Source organism: Giraffa tippelskirchi, chromosome 9 (genome assembly GCF_054371585.1).
Source record: "Giraffa tippelskirchi isolate mGirTip1 chromosome 9, T2T-mGirTip1v1.2.pri, whole genome shotgun sequence".
NCBI lineage: Eukaryota > Metazoa > Chordata > Mammalia > Artiodactyla > Giraffidae > Giraffa > Giraffa tippelskirchi.
The window spans coordinates 135,329,935-135,351,404 of NC_137283.1; the positions used below are offsets into that span (position 1 = coordinate 135,329,935).

A 21,470-nucleotide genomic window follows, 5' to 3' on the forward strand; every position below is an offset into this window, starting at 1 on the left:
AGAAGAGCAAAGTGATGATGAAGAAAAGCAAAGAAATCCATGCCCAACCTTTGCTCGGCCATGAAAGCATGTCTTTCAGTGAGCTGGCAAATTCATGAGCAGTTCCTGCTGCCCATCTCAAGGGCAATAGAAGATTCATGGTGGGTCTATTCAGAGCAGAGTTCTCAAGGCCTTATTTTTCTTAAACTTGATGTCCTTATAGGCCCTGGTATCTACTGCAGAGAAGTATAAATGGCTTATTCTTCCAGTAGGAGCTCCCTGTGCCTCCTCCACCTCTCCATATCTGGTTATTTTTAATCAACACACAGTTAAATACATCCTTGAATGGAGAAAGTGGACTGATAGATCAAAGGTGTCTCAAGGGCATTGCCACCAACATGTCAACAGTAGAATTTACCTGGCCCAAGGGGCCCAACAGCATTAAACAGGGGAGCAGTGTGGGGTGCCAATGAACTCCCTGACATTAGAGTTAGCATTGACCCCAGTAGGGTGGGTGCACCTCCTGCTGGTCAGTAAATGAGGTAAATTTAACGATAGCCTTTGAGGTGAACCACTGTTTTATTCCTTGGCCAAGGCTGAAAAACGTGGCTGGCTGTAGGGAGCAGAGGGTGATATTTAGGAGTGTGGAGAGGCAGGCAAAATGCTCGTAAAGAGCTTGGAAAATGCTTATAAACGGGGCTGAGAAGAGAGGAGGCATTGGAAACAAAAGCAGATTTTCCAAACCAAATCTCTGAGATGCAATTATATTTCTTTTTTTTTTTTATTCTGGAGACAAGCTCTGGTTGAACTGTGTGGTGCAACTGCTAACAGCCTTTTGCCAGAAGGAGTCAAGAAAACATGGCAAAGAAATGTTTTTCTCCTTTAGGGAATATTGACTTTTCTCTTTCCTGTGACTGTGTTTGTTTTTTTTTTTTAACCCTACCTGGAAAGAGTCATAGTTGTTGTAATCATAACCAACTAAATGCATGGAAATGTATTAGCCTTGAAAGAACTTTCCATTAGCACATAGTGGAGTCGATGGAGTTAACACAGAATAATTAAAGATTCATAAGGTTTCCCCTTTTCCTTCACACTCTATTTGTTTAATTAATTTGGATAGTCCTAACTTTTGGCATTTAACTTAAAAATGTTGTATCTGCTTGCACACTAAATCAAAGACAATTTTTTACTAAGTTTCAGTATTGTTTTGAAGCAAAGGGAACAGAATGCAATTGTAAACAAAAGAAGTAGGACTGACATGATAAAGGCAAATATAATCTAATTGCCAGCTTAAATGTAAATTATCATGATTAAGGGAAGAAGTGTATTTCCAATGGCTTATGATGCTTAATATATATTTGCCTGTCTTTCCAAAACAAAAATATGATTTTCTTTACTTTTTCATCTTACTTGACTTTTGACTCTCGGAGTTTTTCATATAAATGATTTTTTAAACTGAAGGAAGTTATGGGGAAAGCCTCAGTAAACTTACAGTGCTTTCTCATTACCAAAATATATATTTGGGAAATATTGGAGCATCATTATCTAATGACGGTAATTTCAATTTCTGTTAATTTAAATTAGTCATGTGCAAAAGAACACTTGGCCTTTACTAACTACATAAATATTTCCTATTTCATCAGCCTATTTTCTCACAATAATGAAAGTAGAAGTCTTTGCCACTTCTAAATCCTTCAACTTGAAGTGGGCTAGGAGTTGATACTGTTTATGTCAATAAAGCATCTGAAGAATACTACTTCTTTAAAAAAAAAAAAAATTAGCCTGCTTCCTTAAGCCTCAAAAAAGCAGTGTGTTAAAGCTCTAATGCAGCAACGGTGAACGTTTGGATTGTTGTTTTTCCCCGTGGTGAACAGCAGACTGGGTTCTACCAGGAAAGGTTCCCACGGTTAGCATTTTTATCTTCAAGGCCACGTGTGAAAGTCGGAAGTTAAAGCTCCAGACACCACCAGGGGGCGCCAAAGGACAGCAACTGTTTGCATAATAGGCTAAAGAGCATTGCAGAAAGAGTAGAAGAGAATGACCCCGAGGTGGAAACTTGGATCCACCTTGGGTCATGGTGGAGAAGCTTCTTATTTGTGCAAAGTGTCTTCAGTCACTAGAGACAGAGGGGGCCATTGCAATGATCTGACAAACTTCCTTATTTTATAAAGGACTCTACTGAGATCTAGAGAAATTAAGGAACATGTTCCAAGTCCCCGTTGGTAGGCTGTGGCAGAATTGGGACCTGTACTGGGATGAGAACTGAGGTGTCCAGATTCTTCCTTCAGAACTTCTTCAACTCTCCCATGCTATGTCCTCACAATGACGGTGCTGCAAGGGAAGTTTAAACGTTGCGCTTGACCTGGTTGCACTTATCTTTGCAATACTTCGGAGGATGGAAAACCATCTCTTTTCCTGAACCTCCAGATTTTAATGAAAAGATATTAAGTTTTTCCTCCCTACCCTCTCTGTGTTCTATTTAGGGAAGTCATATTCCTACTGGAGTGTGTTCTAATTCTTTCCTCACTTTTTATCTCTACTTTTTCAGTGAAGACCAGCTGCAGGATCTTTCTTATTTCTCTAGTCAGGACCATGTTGGCTTCTTGTCAAAACTAACAAAATTTCTCATGCCAAAAAACACATTAGGAACTAATATTTGAAAATATATGAAAATGTCTCTGTTATAATGCATGCTAAAAACCCATTTTCAACTGATACAAATCTCTCCAGATAAAATCTATATTCTTGCTTTATGATAGAGCCTCTGCTTTCTCCATAAACAATCGATTCCAGGTCCATATTCTGGACTGAGGTGAAAAGCCCACCGCATAAAGTAATTTAGAATTAGAATCATAACGGAAAGCTTTTAGAGCGTCTATTGATTTTTACATGCCTGGTCCATAGGCGACTTCAGCGAGTCCACTTCTTCCTAATTTGACAGCTGCTTTGCTCTGGCCAGAGCTCGGACTAATGAGGTTACAGCTGTCAGGGTTAATCAACAGAGCCAAATATGAAGTAGGAATGGGTAGCTGGTTTCAGTTAATTTGTGCAAATGTACAGATTGGGTGGGCAATATTTACACTGGTGACTCAAAACAAACTTTCAGGAATGCAGCCAAGTATGATCTCACGTTTTCAGCTCTACCCAGGGGAGATAAGGCACAAATGACAGAAACAGGAGATGGCATACAAAAAAGTTCAGAGCTCAGAACTACCCATGAAAAGCCCATTTATCTCCAGCATATTTTCCTCTTAATTGAGGATCTAATTTAATTTCCAATCCTTGAGTCTGGTCATTCCTGAACAAGTTCTCAAACCGTCCTGATGATTCAGCTTGGGATTTGTGCGTCTTTCCCCCTTGCCACGGGGCTTTATGTAAGAGCTTCCCCTCCCCCACCCTGTATTCTTGTGAGAGCATCCAGAGTGAGTCCCTGATGGCTGCACATCCATTTTGTTATGAAAACATCATTCTATTAATATAAATACAGGCTGCATTTGCCAGGGCTAACTAGAACAGGTGCAAAGTCTTCAGATGCTTTCTGGTACCGAGAAATGAAAAGGGTGGACAAACAGTTTTCTGTGGTGGCAATGCTGGTGTCAGTGTAACATTCATCTATGTTGCATTCCTTGATGTTCATGGAGGGTAGCCCAGGAAACTCAATATGACCCGCTTGTAGGGTGGTGAGGGAGGAAGGAGGAAGAGAAAGATAGTGATGACATGGTCTCTAGGATTCTGTTTATGCAAATACTCTCCTCTTGATCTGGGGCTCGCATGGGTTATGTATAGAGCGCTTCTGTCAAACCTCCTGCTGCAAGATACGGGATGCTGCCAACATAAATATTCTGCTGATGCTGAATTTAGAAAACAGCTTAAAGGCTCCTGATGTTTCTGTTCTTCCTCTTTTTTTTTTTTAATCTTATCCATGTGACTGCCACTGTGTTTCTTGTGGTTTCAAATTCACTTTGTAGTTTTCCAGGCAAGAGAAAGTCATTGCTGAAAGGCACATCTGGGCTCCTGTTCCTATCATTAGACTTATCTCAAGATTTCACTTAGTTTCATGGAGTGAAAGCTTTAAATGCATAAGCCATTTGTGGAATAATCTTAATAACTAAACAATAAATTCACTATGTGACAGTGTGGGATTTTACACTTTGGGGGAACCCATCCTCAGAAGTGAGTTCCTAAGGATATATGAGTGTGTCACACACATATACATATATACATATATAAATGTATAAACACACATGCATAGAGTAGTTTGGGGTTAATTGTTGACATTTCCATCACGGGATTCTCTCCCACAGTGGTAGGCAGAATTCTAAGTTGACTCTTAGAATTCCTGTCCCTTGGGGTACACATCCTCACCTTGAGTATGGGTAAGACCTGTGAAGTTCTTATGGGTAAGAACTGACTCATTGGAAAAGACCCTGATGCTGGGAAAGATTGAAGGCAGGAGGAGAAGGGGACAACAGAGGATGAGATGGTTGGATGGCGTCACCGGCTTGATGGACATGAGTTTGAGTAAGCGCTGGGAGTTGGTTACGGACAGGGAAGCCTGGTGTACTGCAGTCCATGGGAACACAAAGGGTTGGACACGACTGAGAGACTGAACTGAAGACCTGTGAATGTGATGGGGTGTCAACTCTGGGATTATCTTGTGTTATGTGGCAGAGGGAAAAACATTTAAAAGATGTAGTTCAGGTTCCTAATCAGTTGACTTTAAATTAACTAAAAAAGAGATTATTTTAGTGGTCTGACCTAATTAAGTAAGCCTTTTAAAAGAGGGAGTAGAGCCCCCCCTGAGGTCAGAGATTCTCCTGCTGGCTATCAAGGAATCAGCTACCTCTCAGCCCATGAGAGGTAAATGGCAAGAACTCCTGGGACCTGCTGGAGCTGAGACTGGCCCCCAGCTGCTATCTAGAAAGAAGACAAGGACCTCAGTCCTACAGCAGCAAGGAACTGAATTCATTCACAACCTTGTGAGCTTAGAAGATTCTGAGCCCTAAATGGGATCACAGCCCTGACAGACACTTTGATTTTGGCCTGGTGAGGCCTTGAGCAGAGAAATCAGTTAAGCTGTGAAAATGATAAATGAGTGTTACTTGAAGCAGCTAAGTTTATGGTAATTTGTTGCACTGTGATAGAAAATAGGGCTTCCCAGGTGGCACTAGTGCTAAAGAACCTGCCTGCCAGTGCAGGAGATCTAAGAGATGTGGGTTTGATCCTGGGTTGGGAAGATTCCCCTGGAGGAGGGCATCGCAAACCACTCTCATATTCTTGCCTGGAGAATCCCATGGGCAGAGGAGCCTGGTAGGCTACTGTCCACAGGATTGCAAAGAGTCGGACACAGCGGAAGCGACTTAGCACGCATGATAGAAAACAAATACACCCAAATTCAGTACAAATTGTATGCAGACTTTGAACATTAACAGGACTGGCATTCTCAAGAAAGGGAAAAGTGTACCCGCACTGTGCAGGCCACAAATTACCTGCTACAAAGAACATCCAATTATAAATGGTGGCAGTGGTTGTTACATTCTTCTTGACAAACGTCTCATTTTCTTCTCTGCCTTAGGGTTAGTAGTTACTCTTTCATTTCTTAGAAGGGAGAGGAGCTTGTTTGAATTCTGATTGAAGGTTTCAAAACACAACATCATCATCAAGATGCATCATAGTTTTGTTATGGGATTAAATAATTATTCATGAGGACTCCTAGCGTTTTCTCTGTGCTGCCTTCCAAGAACAGCATGGCTCGTCTCTAGACTGATCTTTTGGCTTTATGATAAAGAAGCAGAAGAAAAGGGAAAGGAGAGGATGGCAGGAGACACACAGGACAGGGTACTTTGTATGAGGGAATTTGTCATGTCAGGGACCTTCCTGACCATTACACCGAGAATTCCATCCCCTGGTCCAAGAGGCGCTGTCTAGTGTGTAGCGGGATTAATAAACAACTTTCAATTAACTACATTAAACAAGGACATAGGTGGCAGACAAAAAGGGAGATTTTAAAGAGGTATTCTCTGCTTGGTAAATACCCCTTATGGTATTAAAAATTGAAATAAATGACTGAAAAATTTTTGAAATGACTTTTGTGAACTATTCTTTGGACTGTGACACCACTCAAAGTCTGGACCGTGGGGATCAGAGATTTGTAAACATAAATTGGGCACAAAATCCTGAGTGCTTATGACATTCCTGGCACTGGGCTTTTATGATCATGACAAGATGTATAAGATGCATGTCCTTAAGGTATGGCACATGGAACTCTGCTCAGTGTCATGTGGCAGCCTGGATGGGAGGGAAGTTGGGGAGAGAATGGATACATGTGTATGTAGGGCTGAATTCTCTCACTGTTCACCTGAAACTATCACAAAATTGTTAATTGGTGGGTAGTGGTTTAGTCGCTAAGTCATGTCCGACTCTTGTAACCCCATGGACTGTAGCCCACTAGGCTCCTCTGTGCATGGGATTTCCCAGGCAAGAATACTGGAGTGAGTTGCCATTTCCTCCACCAGAGGATCTTCCCGACCCAGGGATCGAATCTTCGTCTCCTGTGTCTCATGCGTTGGCAGGCAGATTCTTTATGGACTGAGACACCAGGGAAGCTGGTTAATTGGTACTCTAATACAAAATAAGAAGTTTAAAAGTAAAAAAAAAAAAAAAAAAAACAGGATAAAAACATGCAGGTCCTGCTTTAATGCTTCTGATGTCGTGGGAGGTCATATCAGAGATCCCCCTTCACCTGTTTATGCTGAGAGTAGCAGAAAGATGGATTCAGACACCCTCACGGGCTCCAGCACAGTCTCCCCCAGCCACACTCTGGGGACAACGTGCATAGGCCTGCAGCTCACACATGTCCAACTTATACACCTGAGCAGAAGTGATACAGAAGAACTACCCAACATTTTCTTTACTACAATGAATCATTGATGTTCTCACTCCTGATTTCATCCCATGATTTCCAAGCCCAATGTAATTACTACTAATCTAAATTGTATACAGGGACGCAAACCTTTAAGGAGAAAGGAGGGAGCATGGTTTATATCTGTAGTTATTTTAAAATAAATCACCAGCATGCAAAGCTTGGCTAGAGACATATGAAAATGGAAAGTGGCTCATTCTTTTGAGAATAAATGTTAACAAAACCACAGCCTGTGGGCCAAACCCAACCAGGATTCTACTTTTGTAATTAAAGTTTTATTGGAACCAAGCCATGTTCATTTGGTGACACAGTGCTATGGCTGTCTCTTTTTTACATTGAAGTACAGTGAATTTACAATGTTGTGGTCGCTTCAGCTGTACAGCACAGTGATTCAGTTATTCAAATATATTTATATATACTTTTTCAGATTCCTTTCCCTTATAGATTATTACAAAATATTGACTATAGTTCCCTGAGCTATACAGTATGTCCTTGTTGGTTATCTATTTTCTATATAGTAGTGTGAATGTGTTAATCCCAAACTCCTAATTTATCTTTCCCCAGTTTCTCCTTTGGAAGCCATAAGTTTGTTTTCTATGTCTGTGACTCTATTTCTGTTTTGTTAATAAGTTCATTTGCATCTATTTTTTTTTTTAGACTTCACATATAAGCGATTTTATATGACATTTGTCTTTTTCTGCCTGGCTTACTTCACTTAGTATGATAATCTCAAGTCCATCCACGGTGCTGCAAATGGGATTTTTTCATTCTTTTTTTATGACTGACTGATATTCATGCTATAATGGCAGAGGTAAGTAGTTGAGACACAGATCATCCAGCAAAGCCAAAAGTATTTTACTAGTTCCTTTAGAGGAAAGTTTCCTGACCTTTATTTTAGAAAGACGTCTTATTTTTCCTGTCATGAAAAACAATGGGAAAAAATCATTGTGGTAAAAGAGTATAGTCATTTAGGAAGATTTAGGGAAAGAAGACATTTATGTGGATCAATTTGGAAAATATCTAACTCTGAAAAAATAATCAGCAGTAACCATGCTTTCTTATAACTAAGCTAAGTATTCTGCAAGCATCATTCTACTGGATACTATAATAGCTCTATCAGGTCATACAGATAAAAATGCTGAAGCTGGGGTGGGACAAGGAATGGTAAAGAATTGTTGCATCTGGGATTCAAACTCATGTATTCATGTCTGTTTAAATCCAGAGCCTGTGAGCTGAACATCACGCTACTATAAGGTGTCAAGGCAATAAATACTGGTATCTCCAACCTAGGCAGCCAAGAGAGAAGAAAATCTTCCTATTTTTAATCCAAATGCATATCTTTGGATTAAAAATGAGTAATATAAAAATAATAGAGTAAAAAGATTCATTTCACCTACTAAATGTGCCCTTAACAATATAGCAGCTTTTCAGTATGCCTTGTCTGAAACTTCCTATTTTTATTCCCTGTCTTTGAGGAGTAAAAGCCATTCATTGATGCAATAAACACTTACTGAGTATTTACTGTAGCAAGGTGCCTGACAGCCATCGAAGACAGTCCTTTTCTCCAAATGAAATGATGCTTACTCACATTAACTTCTGTTTCCAACTTCAGGACAAGAAGATGGGACTTGCCAAACGGATATATTTGTTAGGCAAAAACTTCCAGCTACAAAAAGGAAGATATCTTTTGGAGGCCACTTTAGTAAAGTACATGTGTCAAGGAGTCTCCTCTTTCATGCGTGTTAGCCTCCTCCACCTAACCTAGGAGGTCAAGGTGAAGTTCTCAGTAAATGGTCCTAGAATTGAATAGGACTGGTTTGCCTGGGAATAAAACAAGGCTTTTGTTACTAAGGTTTGGAAAAAGTCTTTGAAGGCCATTGAAAACCAGGGATCAGGGAATACCAATTATAATTTATTTTTATTTTTTTTGCATTCTAAGATTGCAACTCATCCCTGAAAACATATTTAGAGTAGTCATTCTCATGGGAGCGAGGTGAGTGGTTTTGCCTCCCATGGGGATATTTGAAAATGTCTGCAGACATTGTCATGTCCCTAGGTAGAGGGCTACTGGCATCTAGTGAGTAGAGACCAGGAATGCTGCCAAACATCCTACAACACACAGGAAGGCCCCCGCAGAGAATTACCTAGCTGACAATGTAAATAGGGCAGAGGTCGAGAAATTGCAGCTTAGAGGTTTTTGGCTTTGGAGGGCCCTAGAACACTTCTGCAGTTTAATAGTCACATAGACACAGTGAAAGTGAAAGTGAAGGTCGATCAGTTGTGTCCACCTCTTTGCTACTCTATGGACTACACAATCCATGAAATTCTCCAGGCCAGAATACTGGAGTGGGTAGCCATTCCAGTCTCCAGTGGATCTTCCTGATCTAGGAATTGAACCAGGATCTCCTGCATTGCAGGCAGATTCTTTACCAACTGAGCTATGAGGGAAGCCCCACATAGACAGAAGGAGAGATCAATTCTAGTTTGCTTAAGAAGATGTTTATATAACAGCAGAATCTAGCCCATTAATGGTGTTACTACCACTGACTTATTTGTTGAAATAGAATGAATTTTCAATACATCTACTGTATTTTTTTTAATAGCTTGGAACTTATCATTAGGCTCATCTTCCTCTCTTAGGGTTGGTTTAACAAAGTACTACAAATGGATGGCTGAAAAAACAGAGATGTGTTGTCCACAGTTCTGGAGGCTGAAAGTTCAGGATCACAGCATTGGCAGAGTTGGATCTTTCTAAGGGCTCCGAGGGCAAGCCTGCTCTGTGCCTGTCTCTGAGCTTCGGTGGTGTGCTGGTCATCTTTGACTTCTGCGGCACCCTGATCTCTGCCCTCTACTTCACGTGGCTTTCTCTGTGTGTGTGTGTATTTGTCCAGTTTCCCCTTTTTATAAGACACTGGTCATGCTGGATTACAGCTCATCCTAATGACCTTATTTTAACTTGATGACCTCTGTAAAACACTCTATCACCAAATAAGGTCACTTTCTGAGGCACTGGGAGTTAGGACGCCAATCTCTCTTTTTTTGGTGGGGTAACAATTCAACCTGTATAGCACCATAGATCAGCCCTATTTTAGAAATAGCCAGTTCGGTTGTTATGCATGTCCAAACTTACTGAGTGTCCACTTCCCTTTTGAGACTCGAGAAAGGCAGATGTTTCCAGGAGACCCAGTGGGAGAGATTAAAAGATCATTCCATGGTACAATTAAGATGAAAAGGAATTATCATTTATTTCACTCATGGCACCTTTCTTTACCACAATAAGTGATTTAAAAGCTCCTTGTAAAAAGCAACATCTAGTATACAAGCGATAAAGAAGAGGTTTGACTGTAGAAAAGCTGTATTTCTCCTGAAACTGAATGTGAGCAATTTCGTCTGTGCTTGAAGAGAACCGGAGCCAGGCAGACTCGCTGCCCTCATCACCCACTTTCCTAAATGGTGTCCTTGCAGCTTGTGGTCCCCTTCGATGGTCAGCGGAGGGTTCAAGAAAAGAGCACGATGTGCTCACTGCCACCCTGAAGTGACCAGCCCAGATTACCTGTGACCTTTCCCAGGAGTGGGAGCAGTATAACCTTCTGGAAAGAGGGAGCGATAAAGAAATTTCGACTTCATTCTTTCATGGATTTGCTCATAGGAATGTTTATGGGTGAGACACTAAGAATAAACCCAGTTATTGAAGAGGGAGCTGGGAATTTGACAGGCATGGCTAAACTCAGCAGAGAAATTTGATGAGGAAATTAGATGCTGTGTAGGTGGTGTGTAGTGATTAGTCTTCTGAAAGCCAGGATTATTATATAAGTAAGTGGGGGAAGGGCAGTTTATTGTGTCCGGCAGATCCCATTTATACAGGTATTCTTCCAGCTAATTAGACCCATCATGCTGCCTTTGTACATAAATTTCTCACAGACACTTTTCCATGGTGTACTTTAGTGAGGTGAAATGCCAAAAGTGGCATATTCCCTTTCAAATGTAGATCTCAGAAAAACTAAAGATTAATGAAAATGTACAGCTAAAATCTATTCCTGTAATAGCTAAGCCAATGCATTTAAACTTTGTATATGCATTATTAATTAAGCCAATGCATTTTAAACTTTATGTAGTTGTTAATACTTGGATTTGAGTGTACCTATGGCAGTGAAGAATCCTGGTCCTATAAACATATAATACAGAGGAAAAGAGATGCATTAAAAACCCTCCCCGAATGAGCATTTAAAAGTCTTATTCTGTGACTTCTATCCCAACCAGCACAGATAGAAAGCTTATCCTCCAAACCCTCAGTCCTCATATAATTGTTCATTCTGAAAGGCTTTTCTAATTTTGCTTTTATTTAGTCCATCTAATGAGATAATATGTAACAAGCTTACCTCGCACAGTACCTGGCACATAATAAGTGCTCAATAAATTGGATTATCCTCTCCTCATTTTAATTCCGGTCTTCACCCCGGCTCCCAGTCCTGTGATCACACTCAGAAAGCAAAGATACCATTTGTTGGCGAGAAATGGTGTAAAAACGCGCCTCTGGACTGTGCACATGGCGTGGCTATGCTGGTGCTTTGCTCAGCACCCTCTGCACTGTCACAGGCGGCCAGACCAGCTGCAGATTAAATGGCTTGTTTAAACTGCGGTAAACAAATTTTATATGTGGATTTCTTTGACAGCCATTATGACCCTTTTGTGGGAAAAACTCAACCTTAGCAAAGTAAAAATTCAAGTGACTGCAAATGTGGTCCATGTTTCAGATTGTGCAGACGAATTTTTCTGTCCCAAGTTGCAAGATGCAGGGAGAAAGCATTTTCCTGCCTAACATCAAGCACGAAAGTAGCAAAACTACTTCTTGAGGTGTCTCCTAAAACTGTTTCATCTTTAATTTTTTTTAAGTATGCATTTCATCTGACCATGTAGTCATTGCTTTAAACGAACTGCAGCTGACCCTCTATATCTGGGGGCTCCTCCGTTCATGAATTCCACCCAGCCAAATATTTGAAAAAAAATTCCAGGAAGTCCCCAAAAGCAAAACCTAAAATTGCCATGTTCCAGGCAATTATTTACATGGCATTTACATTGTATTTGCAATTATTTACTTAGCATTTACATTGTATTAGGTATTATAGGTAATCTAAAGTAGATTTAAATTATACTAGAGGAGATGTGTAAGTTATAGGCAAACGCAGTGCCATTTCATACAAGGGACGTGAGCATCTATGGATTTTGGTGCATGTGGGTGTCCTGGAACCAGGGGATGACTGTGTTTGTTTTTGCTTGATGTTTGTTTAAACATATATCCTCCAGGTCACCCAAAAGAGAAGGAATATAGACTAGTAATGAATTAATTTTCTAGAGCTTAATTAACAAATAAGGACAATTATACCGAATCAACTCTTATTATAAGCAAGACATGCCACAGAGACTTCTCCAGGTCTCTCTGTGTTTAAATTGCACACAATTGACACAGAGACCATCACTGGGTCTCATGCTATCACCATCACAAATAGATTTTTCTTCTCTTTCCTAAATATAACCCAATGTTTTGTGTATACACTAAGAAGTAAGGCATACACCAAAAAACAAGGGATTACTTAGTAATGCTGACGAGTTATTTAAATGAAGTTAAGCTTATTTAATGTACAATATACTTGGTGGTACTAGTGGTAAATTTTTTTTGGAGGAGGGCATGACAACCTACTCCAGTATTCTTGCCTGGAGAATCCCCATGGACAGAGGAGCCTGGTGGGCTACAGTCTATAGAGTTGCAAAGAGTTGGATACTACTAAAGCGACTTAGCACATATACATGATATATGCTCTATATACTTTGTGACTGCATGCCACTAATAATAGCACTCAAATTGAACATGTTGCAAAGAAATTCTTAGTTCTTTACTTACTTTTACTCACTTTTTCTTTAATAATCTGATGGGCAGAAACTATTTTTAGTTTCATTTTACAAACTAGGAAACTGAGGCCCAGACAGCTTAACTAATTTTCCTAAGATTACACAGCTAGCAAGTGGAAGAGTTCAGGCTCCAGATCTCATGCTCTTAAACATCATACTACCTCTTAATGAAAAAGAAAGAAAGAAGGATAGGGAAAAAGGAAAGAAAGAAAGAAAGAAAGAATTCGTACTGGAGGAAAGAATTCAAAAGAAGAACAGTCTCAAATCAACTAAGCTTTTCACTTTAAGACATTAGAAAAAAGAAGCATCTAATAAACCCAAAACTAAGAGAATGATTAAAAGAAAAAGATCAGAAATCAAAGACACTGGAAGCAGAAAACAATAAAGAAAATCAATAGACCAACTTAGACATGTACAAAATTAGTGAAAAGAATTTGGGCCTATTTATGCATTGCATTCAAATAACTGATTCTATTTTTAAATTCATAAGGTAGAAAATTCATTTGAGGGATCTTAATGTAACATTAGCCCTTGTGCTAAACCATAATATCAAGCCATTGTATTTATAAACTACTTAGAAATTTATATTTTAAGCCTCATTGTTAGAATGAGTGTTTTGTAGCTCAACAATTTTATATTTAAATAAAAAGAATGTGTTTTGAATATGTATTAACATTTTGTGCACACCCATTCTCCATTTCATGGTGTTTTCACATGTTGCTTAATTAATTGTTTTAGGCATAAAAATAATCAGCCTTTGCTGAAATGATCATCTTTTCCTTCACAAAAGATGCGGAAGAAGTACAGTGCCATTGAATTAGTCACGAATGCTTGCTTTGTTTTTCTTGCAAACTCTGCCAAACCAAAAGTGTTTCAGGGGTTTATTTTACCTTTAAATGGAAGAACCAGTTCCTTAGAGGGAAATTATGTTTTGCACATTACAGTTAAAAATTGTGTTTATTTTATTTTATTTTTGCAGCCGAAGTATTGTGACAAAACAGTTTTCTCTTTACAGCCATTATTTGCCAAGATAGCCTTGAAAATGTTGTTCATTTTCCTTTCTGAGGACTCTGTTATTTCAAGTATGTTTTCTCTCTCTCTCTCTTTTTTTTTTTTTTTTTTGCCAGCTGTGCAAATTTTTATAAAACAGCTTCAATATGAATCTTTTATGACTGTTCTTCAGTCATCGGAGTTATACGAAGCACAAAAGGCATAAGAGATATCCACTTTGGATACTGGCTCAGAGAGAGAGCAGCATGCAATCTACACAAAGGAAACACAATCCTCTAACAGCTAATTAAAAAAGCATTACTTTCCACCAGGGCTGACCTCCAGCCATATAAAGGATAAAGATGGCTGTCTGTCAATCATGTTTACCTAACAAATTCTGGCACGGGATCATGATGAATGGACAGATCTAAAAAGGGACGATATTGCTCAGAACTCCTAGGTACTCTTAATACCACCTTTAAAGAGGCAGAAGACCTCATCAGTAATTTGAAACCCCTGCCTCAGTGCTAGAGCTACACCAGGGCTAAATTTGCCAAGGACAGCAGATACTAGATACAAGAAGGAGAAACATATTTGCACATCTGCAGGAATTTTGATGGAAGTGCACTTAAGATATTCTAATCAGTTCATGTACCCGAAAGTTTTTATTCAGTATGTTTAAATCTTTTCAATCACTTCCTTGGCGGTAAACCAAAGACCTAGTGAGCTGATTTGTTTTTCTGTGCAATTATCCCCAAATCAACCAGCAGGAAGGAGTCCTTGAAATCATTTGGTTCATCCTCCGGTTTCCCTGCAGGCCAGCAACATCCTCTTCTCCTTCAGTCATAAATGTGCTAGGAAAAAGTTGAGTCCTTGATTTACTTTGCTGTACTACTACAGAGACTGTAGGTTTTTACAGCCCAGCTATTTCTCCTAAGGCTAAACTAAATTCTACCATTTTCAAAGCAGCATTTTATTTTGCCCTTCCTAAAAACAGAAACAGGCAGCATACCTTTACCATCAGCCATAAAATATCCCTTCAACTACTTTCCACTATGGAGACTACTTCAAAGAAAACCCTGGGAAGGAAAAAGTTCACTCTAGGAAATGGTAGTCAACCTTGATTCTCTCTGTTCAGTAAAGGTATGACTGTCTTCACAGGCTTTCTTTTTTTTTCCTCTCCCTGACTTCCTCAGGCTTTCTGACCTGTGTCTTTCAACACAGTCCATACTCCATCCAATCTGTCCTTTCATTCTTTAGGAGCTTGTCTTACCTGCTTTAATGTCTGCTTTATCTTATATGCTTTGATTTTGAACCTCAACAGGGAAAGTCGCTTTTTCATCATTAATCATAAAAATAGAAATAGCAATAATACTTCTAATAAAGCACAGATCCTGGAGCTTTACTAAGAATTTGGATGGTTTTTATCTTACAATTTTGAGCTCCAGGTGCTTCATACCAAGATGGTACAATGGCAAAGAATAGTCTGATCAAGGATGTTGGTAGGACATCCTTATGTTCTGAGTTCTTGACATTCTATTTATGCTTTTTGAATTTCATTTATTTGGTTGAGTCTGTGATCTATCTCTTTTCTGTATCATCTTTGTGTAGATTATTGGTATTTTATTTGTCCCCTGAATCAGATGACAGATATGAAAGTATCTCATATTACATTTTGCAATTCAATGCTTACTTTGCAATTAAATGCTAAGAATTCTTTTCATTTTTTGATTATGCTTCTTCTCTAATACATGCATACTCATTTTTCCATGTTTCCTTGGTTGGTACATGTTCCTCATATTACATTTGTAATTGTTTTCTAACTATTTAATATGTTAGTCTTGCCTTATCAAAGACAAGAAGCAGTAAAGAGTGGTGGCTTTAGTTCAGCCATTTCTTGGGGCAAGTTATGTAACCTCTCAGTGCTTCAGTTTATCACAAGTAATACTGTTGTAATAGCAGTACTTCCTCACAGGATTGTTGTGAAGATTGTAAGGACTGATGTAGTGCTTTGGGCAATTTCAAATACATAATAAGTACTATAAAGATAGTTATCCAGAGCTAACCATCCATTTAATGTTGTAGCAATATCATTTGAAAGTCCAAACAATTGATAAAAATACGAAATTCTTTGAAGTTAATTTCTAATTTTTTCTCCATTGCATTTGTCATATGTGTAATGCCTCTTTTCCTCCCCTCTGGTTGATATTCTAGAATAAGAAATTATTCCTTGGTCAAGCACCCTCTCAAGTATATGCTCCTTCATCATCTGAAAACTACATCATCCTAGTTCTTGCAGTGAATTTATGGGACACATTTAGATAGTTGTTTTTCAAAGTCAACTTATCATATCTGTTTTTTTCTGATTTCTTATATTTGCAGTTCTATGGAAAACATCATCAGGCTAATTTGGTTTGTTGATCTCACTCATCACATTAATACTTTACTTAATTCAATGGTTTTGATCCTCACAAATAAATTTTAGGTGATGAGTTTTAATATAGTTCCAACTTTTTGTTTATAATTTTGATGGCCAAGACCTGTTACGTGTCCATTCTCCTTTAACTGGAGAATTTATCTGTAGTCTTTTTTCCAATTGCCAATAAAAGATTACCTGATTATCTAAGTATTCTGATTGATGAGATTGTAGCTCTTTTTAAAAATTCTTGCATACCCCCAAACCCATTATTTTAGTCTGCAAGGAAATGAAGATATTGGGGAATTCTACTTAGTGACTTAAATTCAGTGTCATCTTGGGGCTATGTGTGTGTGAGATTTCCTTGCTGCTTCTAAGAAAGGAAAGAGATTTTATATAATTTATGACATATTAATGATTCCTCACTGAAATACATCTGTAACTTGTAATATTTAATAGTGGCGAGAAAGTTTAATTTGCCCTTTCTTTTACTCATATTATAAAAAAAAAGAACATCTGAGTTGAGAGAAAGTGAAATGCTAAGCAGGCAATATTATGTGGCTCCCTCTTTTTATTTGCTTTCCATGAGCTTTACCCTAAAATTCCTCTAAATGTCTGTCTTCATAACAGCTTTTGGCACTGTTGTTTTTGGGTGACCTAATAAAGAATGCAACATAAGAGAAAAAGTGTAAGGTCTTTGGGCCCTGCAGACAAATATCTGCAATCAATCATGAAATTTACAACAGATACTAAAAGGAGAAGCGATTTTACAGAGAAATGATCTAGGATGGCATAATGTCATTATAGGGAAAGACCCTATAACGGCATTTGATTCCAGTGTACTCCAAAGTGCAACTGATATTTCTCAAATCATCTGTGTTAGGATATTATGTTAAAGGGCTATAAAAATTGAGGCATCAATGCATGTAATTCAAAGTGCTCAGCTTTAAAATGAAGCCACTCCCTTGAGAGTAGTAAGAAACTAGCTCTGTGTGTGTGTGTGTGTGTGTGTGTGTGTGTGCGCTCAGTTGCTCTGTCATGTCTGACTCTTTGTGACCTCAGGGACTGTAGCCCGCCAGGCTTCTCTGTCCATGGGATTTCCCAGGTAAGAATACTGAAGTGGATTACCATTTCCTCCTCTAGGGGAATCTGCCTGATCCAGGGATCGAACCCAGGTCTCTTGCATCTTATGCATTGGTAGTGTATCCTTTACCACTAGCACCACCTGGGAAGTTAGAAACTATCTCCTATACAAAACTTCGTGATAGAACTTGTGGTAGCTTAGCTAATAAAGAATCTGCCTGCAGTGCAGGAGACCCCGATTGATTTCCTGGGTCAGGAAGATACTCTGGAGAAGGGATAGGCTACCCACTGCAGTATTCTGAGGCTTCCCTGGTGGCTGAGATGGTAAAGAATCCTCCTGCAATGCGGGAGACCCGAGTTCCATTTCTGGGTTGGGAAGATTCCCTGGAGGAGGGCATGGCAACCTGCTACAATATTCTTGCCTGGAGAATTCCCATGGATGAGGAGCCTGGCGGGCTACAGTCCATGGGGTCACAAAGAGTCGGACATGACTGAGCAACTAAGCACAGCACAGCAACCTCAGAATAGCCGTGGTAGAAGACACTTTGAAGTCTTTGATCAGTGACTGTAGACTTAAAAATCCAACGAGTTTCTTTCCATACCATGCGGCTCCTGCATGATATGATCATCCAACACCATTTTGCAGGGATCAGGGCAGGTCCAGGTAAACTTCCAAGAAGGGGGGAGTACAGTATGGTGGAAAGTGGACTGGATATCAAGCAACACATAAGTTGGCCATTACAGATGTATGTGGTGCGTTGTATGAAAAATATTGAGTGAATATTTCAATTGAGGCCTCAAGACAATGCCACAATTCAAAGGAAACTGTGAAAATATGAAGCAACATTTTCCTTTTTTAATTTCCTGGAAAACTCCAGACACTGACAAGTCGACTGAATAGTATAATGAATCCTTATTATCTGTCACTTGGCTTCAATACAGGACCAGTCTTGCTTCATCTCTAACTTCATTCTTGAAACATCCAGACATCATAGCACTTCATCTTTAGATACCTACTTACTAACATGTAAGGACACTTTGATGTTTAACGTTGCCACAATACCACTATCCCTCTGAAAATTGTAACTTCCTTTCCTTAATATCATCAAGTACACAGCCAGTGCTGACAGTCTCTGGTTGTCTCATAAGTTTTTTGTAGATAACATGTTTGAATTAGGATTAAAAGTCCATGAATCATATTTGGTTGATATGTCTCCTCAGTTTTTTTTTTAATTTATAGTTTTTCCCCTCCTTATTGTCCCCTGTTGTAAATATTGCTCAAAAAACTGAGATATTTGTCCTGTAGTTTCCCACATTCTGGATTTTGCTGATTTTGTTCCTGTCTAATAATTCTTCTGTTCCCCTTGTAAATTGACAATATGGTTTAAAGGCTTGAGTAACACCACATTTTCAAAGAAGATGGCCCCAAACTGTCCTCTTAACCCTTCATTCACAAAGAGGATAGAAAGAGTAAGAGTTAGAAATGGGAGATGATACTTGAAGAGAAGTCAGTATTTTCACCTCAAATCAAGAGAAAAGGATCTACTAGTAACAAATAATGAAAAAAGGTACAAAACAAAACAATCCCATTAACATTAACATCAAAAAATTGTTTATAAGACTATGTTTAACGAAAGATATGTAATATCTCTACACTGAAAATTATAAAACATGTTAGTCAATGTTAAACAGATGGTTATCAAATTAACACCAAATATTTGTGTCTAGAAAATATGCTCCAGTCATTTTTGGAGATGTTATGTATACTTAAACCAAAGCAGAAGCACAAAAGATGGTGTCAATTTACTTGCACATACAAATGTGCTTTGCTCATCCTCAGTAAAACAGACTCATACTCTTATGGGGATTGCAAATAATTTTTAAAATATCTTAGTAACAGTCCACACATTAAATTTGCTTTTCTTTTGTCTCCATAAAGAGTAAATGCATAAAGAAGTAAAGCTAAGGACAGGGGCACATTCCCATATATTTGAGTACGTGTGTAGAAAAACAAGCTTCAGAGTCAAAGAATTATTTATATTTCTGCCCCATGCTTGCTTCATCAATAACTGTAAGTTCAGTACCTGAATAAACACGGGTCTATTATGGAGTTCTGTCATTTTGGTCAAATGGCAAAATCATCAAATTAAATAGAATTTTAGATGGTACGTGAAACAAGTTTTGTTTGCCTTTTTCCTTGAATGGGGCCTTGTCAAGCATTTCGTTGCATCCAACATTGCTGAAAGTTTGCCCTTGATTGTGACTGGCCTCTACAAATGTAGGAGAGCAGCCAGCTACAACACATGACTCTCAGATTTCATTTGGGGTTTTGACGGCAGAGTGCAAATAAAAACATATATTCGCTGTTGGTGGTTAAACATCTCAGTTGGCATCTTGCTAGATGTCTGACTATACAAATTATATTAGGATATTAAGTCGTTGGTAGAAGCGTTTCTTATTTGGAAGAAACTAATTAGGTCGAAATGACTAATTCCCAGTTGCAGAGTCATGAACACAAAATATGATTCATGGAAGTAGGCATGACTTCACATCCAGGACATGGTAACGCTTTATTTGTGTGCATTTAAGGAAGACAGGGCAGAAGTTCATTTGCTGCACCTGTTACAAAAAGTTGTGAAGGCAAGTAATAGTCTGGAATGGTCAGTACATCATGCCCAGTGGCACTTCAAGAATGACCGTATCTGCCAGCCACACGCTGGCAACGTTCCTTCTTCAGTCTTACCATGACTCACATGCAGTTAGTACAGAGGCAGGAAGAAACTGAGAGGAAGGACTCAAAACCTCCCGTAGAACCAGGGTTAAAAGAGAAGGCTGTCAAGGTGGAGCTAAAAACATATTTTTTCCTCTCAGCTTTATAACCTGTGGTAGGTTTATATTTGTTGATTTCAGAATATGTATGAAGTGTATACTTTATTCTCATTAGTTATGCTTCTGAATTTGAATCAGGGGTTTTCTGCATCACACACATACACATTTGTTTTTCAAGCAATGGCAATTCTCTAAGAAATCCAAAGCCTAGGATTTTAAACAAAGCCTTGGTTCCTGGTATTTTGTAACTTTCATCTGCTCTTCTCTGTAACCAAGAAAATGTAGAACAGATAACCACTGCTTACTAAAACTGCTATATATGTGGTAGGTCTTCTTAGCCGAGATCCATGTGCTTATGGGACATGCATGGAACCGTACAGGCTACAGATTACATGAAATTCCAGGATGCAAGCTGCATGAACATTGGTTTTACTTTGTTTTATTTTATTTCACTGGGCATCATTCATCTTTCTTCAAGTCTTCATTTCTTTTTATTCATATTTTAATTGAGATATAATTGCCATATAGCATTGTGTTAGGTTTAGGTGTATTACACAATGATTTCACATATGTGTATATTGAAAAATAATCACCACAGTAAGTTTAGCTCACATCTGTTACTACACATAGTTATACATTTTTTTGCCCCTGTGATGAGAACCTTTAAGATCTACTCTCTTAGCAACTTTCAAATGTACAACACAATCTTGTTAACTATAATCACCATACTGTACATTACATCCCCACGACTTAGTTATCTTATTACTGGAATTTTGTATCATTTGACAATCTTCACCTATTTCCTTTCCTTTTGTTTTCTTTTTTATAAGCAGCATTCTCACTGCTATCATCAGAGACCTGATGTCTTCCAGCCAAAGACAAACTTAGATCAATCAGATGCTCCATTTTAGAATTTTAATCTTGAGTAGAAGAACAAATAGACCAAAATACTTAGGTTTCTTCCCCTTGCTGATGAGATCCTCACCATCTTTCCTCAGCTATGAGGCTACTGTTGTTGTTCCTGCTTCCTAGTTTTGGGAATTGACTTAGTTCCTTTGTATGCTCAAGCTTTATTTTTTATCCCCTGTTAAATTTTGAATGCTTCCTCTCTACCCCTCAATATTGTTCCAATAAATTCTATGTCTTTATACTTTAATCAAAGTGATTTCACTGATATAGTCTTTATAATTTCATTTTTACAATTTACATGAAATGCAAACAATCATAATACAAATTACATTATGAAATAAGAAGCAAATAACTCTTAAATATTTTACAGTTGTTGTTAATAGAAAAGTTTAATTATCCCACAATTATTGACACAAATACGCATTGGAACACAGC

General features: G+C 38.5%; 1 long non-coding RNA gene across 1 annotated transcript in view; it reads left to right on the forward strand.

Moving 5' to 3' along the window:
- LOC145521749 (uncharacterized) overlaps nt 1-21,470 on the forward strand; it is a 187,214-nt gene that overhangs the window by 99,428 nt on the left and 66,316 nt on the right. The gene's annotated exons all lie outside the window — the stretch shown is intronic.